This window comes from Watersipora subatra, chromosome 7, assembly GCF_963576615.1.
Source record: "Watersipora subatra chromosome 7, tzWatSuba1.1, whole genome shotgun sequence".
Classification (NCBI taxonomy): domain Eukaryota; kingdom Metazoa; phylum Bryozoa; class Gymnolaemata; order Cheilostomatida; family Watersiporidae; genus Watersipora; species Watersipora subatra.
Window position 1 is genome coordinate 37,288,474 of NC_088714.1, and position 8,473 is coordinate 37,296,946.

General features: G+C 33.8%; 1 long non-coding RNA gene across 1 annotated transcript; it reads left to right on the forward strand.

Annotated features, from left to right (window-relative positions):
• The first annotated feature begins 2,839 nt into the window (after positions 1-2,839).
• LOC137400276 (uncharacterized) lies at positions 2,840-6,895 on the forward strand. Its single transcript, XR_010979245.1, has 4 exons — positions 2,840-2,902; positions 2,993-3,149; positions 4,085-4,198; positions 6,079-6,895. It is a non-coding gene; the product is annotated as an uncharacterized lncRNA (long non-coding RNA).
• Positions 6,896-8,473: the final 1,578 nt, after the last annotated feature.

Below are 8,473 nucleotides of genomic sequence, written 5' to 3' on the forward strand. Positions count from 1 at the left end.
ACAGCATGCAATGAGGTGTTTTCTTTTTATAGTCTGTTTTAAAGATCAACTTTTGTAGCTTACTTTTCCATCTTTTGTTAGTAAGCAGTAGTTATTGGAGTTATGGTATTTAAGGAGAGACAATTCCTCACGTGTGTCTTTTATTCAATTTTCTACTTCATTTATTTTTTCACAGACATTTTTTGAGTTATATATATTAACACTAATTTAATATAATAAAAAGAATGAGTGGAGTCTCTATTAGTGTAATAATGAAACATTTGAATGCGTTTCTATTATTTACTGACTTTTGTTGATAAGGAGATAACAACTCTTTATTTCATGATTTAATAAGCTAGGTAGACTTTAAAATGTGTAAAATAAGCCAAAGCTTGTGACTGCAGCCCATGATTAATCTCACTTACTGTTTTTCTTGTTTCATCTCTCTTCCAGTTGTTCGCTTCTCTGTTTCCCACAATGCATCTATTTTTGCTTCCACAGCTGAACACAAGGATAAGTTGTTCAACACAGAACTGAAATACACGTTGTTTAACATGTTGTCATCATGGAGTCAATCTCTTGGACATATGAATCCTGCAACTATGTCTGTCAACTAGTATGTCTATGTGTGTTACAGGTCTAGCAAATTTTATCTTTATGTTTGTTATTTATGTATTAAGTGATCTCTCTATGATGGTTGTTATGATAATGTAATGATAATAATGTGTTACTGTCTAACTATGAGGTTTGCAAGTCCCAGTGTATTTGTAATTGTGACATGTATACCAATCTAATCAATCTGTTGTGTCTGTGATGTCTGTGATGTCATAAGAATATTGACGGTATCAAGCCTTTCATTCTTGTAGTATTTAATAGGTTCTTTGAGGAGCCATATCTAAATATTTGTTCTAAGGGTCTGGGCTGTAGGAAGGGTCATGTATTAATCAAGTAAACAATTCCATTGACATACGGTTTTATGACACCTGTAGTGATCAATTGAGCTTGCTAGAATGTAAACCACATAAAATAAACTTTGTAGGACATACTGGACGGAATCGTTCACAGATCTGGAGCTGGTTGCTGTGGAGGCCATGTGTGCCATCCTCGGCTGTGGAAAGATCTTTGATCTGACAGGTAATAGTCATTACTCCAGGCTTCCTGCATCATTCAGTTTTATATGTGTGCAAGGGCAGACAATTACGACAGTGCTCTAAAGTCACGGTGGTGAAAATTGGTAAGCATTTCTCAGGCAGACGGCTGTATTTATCTCTGGTTTGACACATCTCTCATGTTGTGACGCTCAAGTTAACACCATAGGCCAGGAGACATGTCAGAGTCTCTTAGGTGAGTTGTCCTCTATTTGACTTGGGAATAATTCACTAGTACTAAATTGAATTACTAATCGGTAGATAAGTTGGAGTTTCCTCCTCCTTCTTCCAATGCTCAACCGAATCTTTTTATGTCTTTATGAAAACAACAAAGAAAATTTTAATCGCTTGATGTTATCTTTGGATCGCTTGTTTTGTTTGTGCAATAGAATGGTGATGTCTGTTCAATGCATTGGCTTGTAAGTGATAAGTAAATTGTGCCTTGCGCCATTTTTACTTTAAAGGTTGACTTGCAACCAAATTCACATTACAGTTATTTGGTATCAAAAGATTCACCATGTCTTACTCTGTTGTGTTGTAAGTGCCAAATATGTGAAAATGTGATTACAAGCTCTTAAAAGCTCAAAAACGAAAAGCCGCCATAGATTGGAATCTCTTTATTTCGATGATCTACCCACGAAATTTGCTTATAATCTTGTCATGTATGTTCTCACGTGAATTGAAAGGCCAATACAAAGCTCAATATAAAACTTATTGTAGTACTAATTTATGACAATCACTTCGGGTTTTACCGAAGACCCCGTATCAAATATAAACGCTCGCTACTTAACAATTTTGTTGCGGCATTACTCAATTGTCAAGTCGTAATCTGATCATGTGACCCAATACTTCGCAAATAATTTTTGCAGCACTTTTCGATTTTCACAGGTGACCAACAGGCTTGTCATGATTATCAGACAATGATATGTACTCCTTCGAGCTAAGGTAAAAAAGTTTAACGATTTTTTACGGTAAGTTATAAGATATCAGTTCTAAAAGTGACAGCATTACAATGGCGATAAAACAGACACGTAAGAACAATAGACATAGTTTGATTGAATGCGTGAAATATATTTGTGAAAATATTTCGACGAATAAGGTTGCAAGAAAATGTAAACAGAAACCATCTCTCACAACTACATCACATTTGAGCCGTTTTGGAAAGGGAATCCAAACTACGGCGGTCTCGTGTGACTGCGATTTTCTGTTCGTTTTTGAGCTTTTAAGAGCTTGTAATCACATTTCCACATATTTTGCACCCACAACACAACAGAATAAGACAAGGTGAATCTTTTCATATCAAATAACGGTAATGTGAATTTTGTTGCAAGTCAACCTTTAACGTTTAAAGGGAAATGTAAAATGTGAGATGTGATGTCTATCTTTTTTGATAATTCTTTAGCCTATAAAGTTTGATTTTGCTACGATATGTGTTTGCATGCGCCTTTTATTTTATTTTTCTAGGATCTTTTAACGCGTTTCTTGTTTGAGCAGGGTGTGTGTTTGTATCATCAGTATAATCAGTAAGCTAACATTCTTCATAGTCATTTCATATTTAAATCTGATGATCAGCGAACATCGGATTTATAACCTCATAATACAAATATAGTCGTTAGCTTTTCATAATTCTTTCTATACATCCGTGCATCTACTTGCAGATACAACGTCGACACGCAGTATCTACTAGACCGGATTATAGACAGATGCTATAAAGATACTGTACAGGTGGCTGATAGCTGCTTTACCACCCTTGTCATCAAGGTAATCATTAGCAGGTAAGCTATTTCCAGTTTGCGTTATGATGTGAAAGTTAAACTATTTTCTGTATATGGAATTTGTTTTATCTTTGTTGTATCGATTTATAGAGAATATCCGTGCGACTCGGTGGCTATGTTGAATCTTGCACTGCTTCATTGTGGCTGCCTTTGGGTGTATATTCGTAAGATGGCGACGCAACTCCTATTAACTCTATGCAACAGATCTCTTATGATTGATGATCTTCTGTTGTCGCACACTCCTCAGGTTCGCCTCATTTATTCCAGAGATACCACACGCACGTTAGGTTTATTCCCCTCGGCTCTATTTCTGTGGTTTTCAAAAAGCAGTCCATGAGAACATTTTGGGTGGTCCACAAGAAAGTATATCTCAGAGTTAATTAAATGTCAACTGGGAATTTACAATAATTTTTTAAAGTCCTATTTTGAAATATGGATTTAGATTTCACACCAAAATGCATGTGGAGCATGTTTATGTTATTCTTTCCCACATATGATTTGGTCTTTTTTTGTTTGTGGCTACCTTTACCATAATTTTTCCAAGGCTAAAGCGCAATACTACTGCTTTAAAACTTCAGTTGCAAAAAAAGTGAGTCTGATATTCGTAAATATTTTTAATAGGAACAGAAATTCACAAAGTATAATGCTTTTGGGATACAAATTGAAGTTTACAAAGAAGTCAACAGTTTTTTGACTACGATAGCTTCAAAGTAGAGATATTACATGTATACCAAATGCAGAAAACTGGTTGCCTACTTTTCAAAAACCAACAACTTTTTAGCCATACATATTTGATGACGTTTTTCTAAGTTTTCAGTATTGAAGCGGGTTTACTGTCAGTCACAAGTTTCCCGTTGAGTTGCAGCTAAAACTCTATTTGCGCTGTGCAATTTGTTAAGCTATATAACTTCGGGGTTCGCGAAAAAAGTTAAATAACTCATTCAACAATAAACTTAGAATATTCTCTCGAGGCAATCAAACAGAATAAATACCGTTTTAGTTTTTAAATGTAGAAACAAATTATCTTTAAAATGATGGATAAAAGTTTTAAAAACAAAACTTGCAACAACCTTAAGACATAATCATGCTGTTTAAACTTGATAAGGTTTCATAGTCTATAATTTGGTCTAATTGATTTGCACTGAATATTCAATGTATGTTTATGTAAATTTATTTTTACAGAAACACTCAAAGAGTGAGACATGTGCTGCAGATTGTTCTATAAGAATGAATTCTGTGTCTCAACTGCTCATGGAATCTGTTATTCCTCGAGAAGTTCAAGCAGTTGTTCAAGCAGTATGTTTACTTATACACAGTAACCTTACATATTTCATACACAGTTGTGTGACTGAAACAATCAAGTGTACTTCCTATCAAGTCTGAGAGTGCGTTTGTACCATTTTACATTTAAAACTATGGTCAGATTCTTTTTATAAAGTGAAAGCACTGCACTCAACCGCTAAGTATATATCATGCAACTTATAATTATCTCATAAAATATGCACTGTCAAAACTCTTAATATATCACAAACTAACTGACAAGATGATTTCTTGATATCAGCTCTAGTCTGCGCTATGCATTTATATTTTAAAATTGTTGGAATAGAATATGATCTGTACTAGTTTTATAACTTCACTGTAACCCTTTAACAGTAAGGATTTTATGTAAACTAATTTGTGGTTTTTACACTTACGGAAATATGCTATTAGAATGGGTACTTTTGGGCAAGAGTAAGAACATTTGGTTAGATTTAAGAACTTCTCTAACCTCTCTAACTACCAAGTTGATGTGTTGGTGACGAACATGATGGCCAGTGAAAGGTTTATAAAGGTATGTCTGTGTAACTTGCAAACATATTATGAAATTTTTCCTTTTCCATATCCATTTCCATAAACATAAAAATTTTCATAATTTTATGGAGATGGATATGGAAAATTTTTTAGAAATATAGAAATGTTATGGAAATAGAAATAATATGTAAACGAAAAATGGAAATACAAACAATACGGAAATGAATTATGGAAATGTTATCAAAATGGAAATAATATGAAAATGAATTATGGAAATGAATTATTGAAATGTAATGGAACTAATATGGAAATGAGTTATGGAAATGAGTTATGGAAATGGAAATAATATGAAAATGAAATAGGGAAATTTTATGGAAATAATATGGAAATTAATTATGGAAATGTTATGGAAATCAAAAAAAAAACTTTAAAATGAATTTGAAATTTTCCTATATGAAATACTTAAATACATGTATGTTAATTTATTCAAAACCCTTTCAAAACAACATAACAACAGGATTTACGATGAAAAAGCGGGTTTTTAATAATAATAATTCACCACCTTGGCTCACAAAGTAACAAATACTTATCTACCAGTCATGATCGGGTGTAAAGTTTAACATTATTGTGTACAGCGCTGCACGAGCTGTGAGAGAAGCTAGATAGTGACACGCTTGGTACGCTCGGCACTTTTGTGATGCTAACATTAAATTTAGCTAAAATTAATTTAGCTCACTAAGCACACACTTTAAAATACATTTTAGTCTTACATTAAACTCAATTCTAATGTTGTGTTCGTCATAGTTTTTAATTCTTCCGAGTTGGCGCTTTACAATTCGCATTCGATATAACTTTTAGTCGACCTTTTTAAAACTTCCAACGGATATAACGAGAAAGACCAAGTGATTCTGTTCGTGTAAACAGCCTTTTTGTGATTTAGCGGCCACATCGAAAACCGTCTGAGCCGTCTCATGCTTGTATCTCATATTTTCGAGATATCCAACCAGTCATCTGGAGAGGTGCTTTCCCGCGGTTCCTACTGAACTGTCGGTACACTTGAGCGATTGTATGTTAATAGAAAAGTAACTGACCAATCAAAAGATGCATGAAATTTATTTTGATAGAACTGCTCTTTAATATATGATAAAATGATGTGCAGTTATTTGGCTGTAATAACAATGAACCTGAATTACTTGCAGCTTGAATATTTTATAGGTGTGTGCTCGAAAACTCAATAGATATTTTATGGGTGTGAATATGCTATAATATTATTATAAATTCCTGGTAATGACTGTTGGATAAAATCGTGTGGATAAGGGCTCTTGCCATTCCTAAGTCGAGCTCAATGTGCAAATATTGTTTCCTAATACCTGAATTTGTTTTAGATTTTCTCTCACAAACGAGTCTTGTCTTAATAAATGGCTTAAGGCTGTGTCCAGAGAAGAATGACTTCCACATTCCGTAGAATCTGTTATAAACATTTTCGATCCGAGCACTGATCAGTACACTCCATCAGGTGGTAAATGGATGCCTAGTCAAAAAGGCGATGGTCAGAACCACAGTTGCCGACAGATTATAAGTTGAATTCTCAGACTTTGTCACAATTGAAGACTATTACGTATACACTTGGCGAGAAACATTCTGCTGATATAAACTACCAATCTTGGCTTACTATTCATATCACTGATGATGTTTTTAGCTCATGTTCTTTGAAATTTTGTTTGAATTTTAGATCAAAACGTAATGTTCTTATTCTATACTAGATTGTGTGTGAATATTCTGTGTATTTATAACCGAATGTATATGATTATGAAATTGCAATAATTGTCACGAACTTTTAAGCTATCAGTGAAATTCTAATTGGCATCTTTTTTTTCATGCATAATATAGGTATTAATATTGAAATATAAATGGGTCAGCTTTATATAAAGGAAAATAATGATATGCTGGAATGATATGCGAATAGCTTTACACGATATGCTATCTAACTTTTTCTATGTTTTGTCACTTACATCACCACCCCATCATAGTATCCTTATTTACCACAAACGATGTAAAAGCTCAATTATGTTCAAAGTGTTCGCGTGAGTTGTTATACATTTTTAGGTGTCTTTCAACTTTTATTTGTAACTTTATGCTGAGAAGGTTTTTCAAACAAGAAATTTAGAAGTAACTTTGGTGTGATAGAGTACTCTATATCAAATGCCGGTGGGTCTTTCTAGTGAAGCCTTTTGAACTTCAAAATAAAGATAGCATATAAAATACAAACTTATGTAGTCAATGAATGTATATATGGTACCAGCAAAAGCACAAAGATCTTGATATGTAAAATATGATTTATGAATGATCCGCATCAACAGTTATTAACAGTAATAATACAATAATCTTTCAATGAAAAGTCAGAACAGATTTCCCTAAAAATTGTCTTTTCTTTTCGAGAAACCACTTATTGAAAAGATGACAGCTAGTATTTATGGAAGAGAAACAACTCTGTAAAAGTTTGTGCAACGAATAAGGTCAATCGTAACGTCATATCTGGGTTTCTAAAATGAAAATGACGTCACGAATAAAATCAAATGTGACGTCATATCCGTTTTTAAAACTGGATATGACGTCACAATTAACCTTACTCGTGATGTCATATCCAGTTTTTAAAAACGGATATGATGTCACAAATACACCTATTCGTGATGTCATATCCGTTTTCAAAAACTGGATATGACATCACAATTGACCTTATTCGTAACGTCATATCCGGTTTTTAAAAACGCATATGACACCGCAGTTACACCTATTTGTGACGTCATTTCCATTTTCAAAAACCAGATATGGCATCACAATTGACCATATTCGTGACGTCATACCAGGTTTTTAAAAACGGATATGACACCTCAGTTACACCTAATCGTGACGTCATATCCATTTTAGCACACCGGATATGACGTCGCAGTTACACCTATTCGTGACGTCATTTTTATTTTTAAAAGCCTGATAGGGCGTCACAATTGACCTTATTCGTGACGTCATATCTAGTTTCTGAAAACCGATATGACCTCACGAATAAGGTCAATTGTGATGTCATATCCAGTTTTTGAAAACGTATATGACGTCACAGTTACACCTATTCGTGGCGCCATATCCGGTTTTCCAAAACCGGATATGATGTCACGAATAAAGTCAATTGTGCTGTCATATTCGGTTTTCTAAAACGGAAATGACATCACGAGTTACAGACAGATTTTTTCAGTGAATCATCCTGGAGCTAGTTTAATCTCACAGCAGTTTGACTTAATCTCTAAGTTTGACTTAAACCCCTAAGTTTCACAAGATTTAAATCTTGTATAATTTAGGGGTGAGATTAAGTTTAACTGCTGTGAGATTAAACTAACGCCTGGATGTTCCACTGAAAATATGCCATAAAAAGGCCATCTCCAGAAAGGTTAATTATGCGGTAGAAGCGCTGATGGCATCCTTTCATTGAGGGTTAATTTATTACACAATGATTGAAAATATTTGTCCTAAAAAGCAGCAAGAGTTTCAACTTCAAAGTATGCCTGGCACTGTGGTAAAGTAATAAAAAAATGAAGTTGAGTGAACTTCAATGGTCTAGTTCAAACGTTAATTCAATTTTCATATTTTTTAACCAACTCGCTGAAGCTGTTTGCAGCTTGAACAGCCATATTTTAGCTAAATGCTCACAGCAAAGTACTACATATTTAAATAGGCCATACATTTTGAAAAATAGAATATCTAAATATTATAAAGTGCTGGGGTCTGACT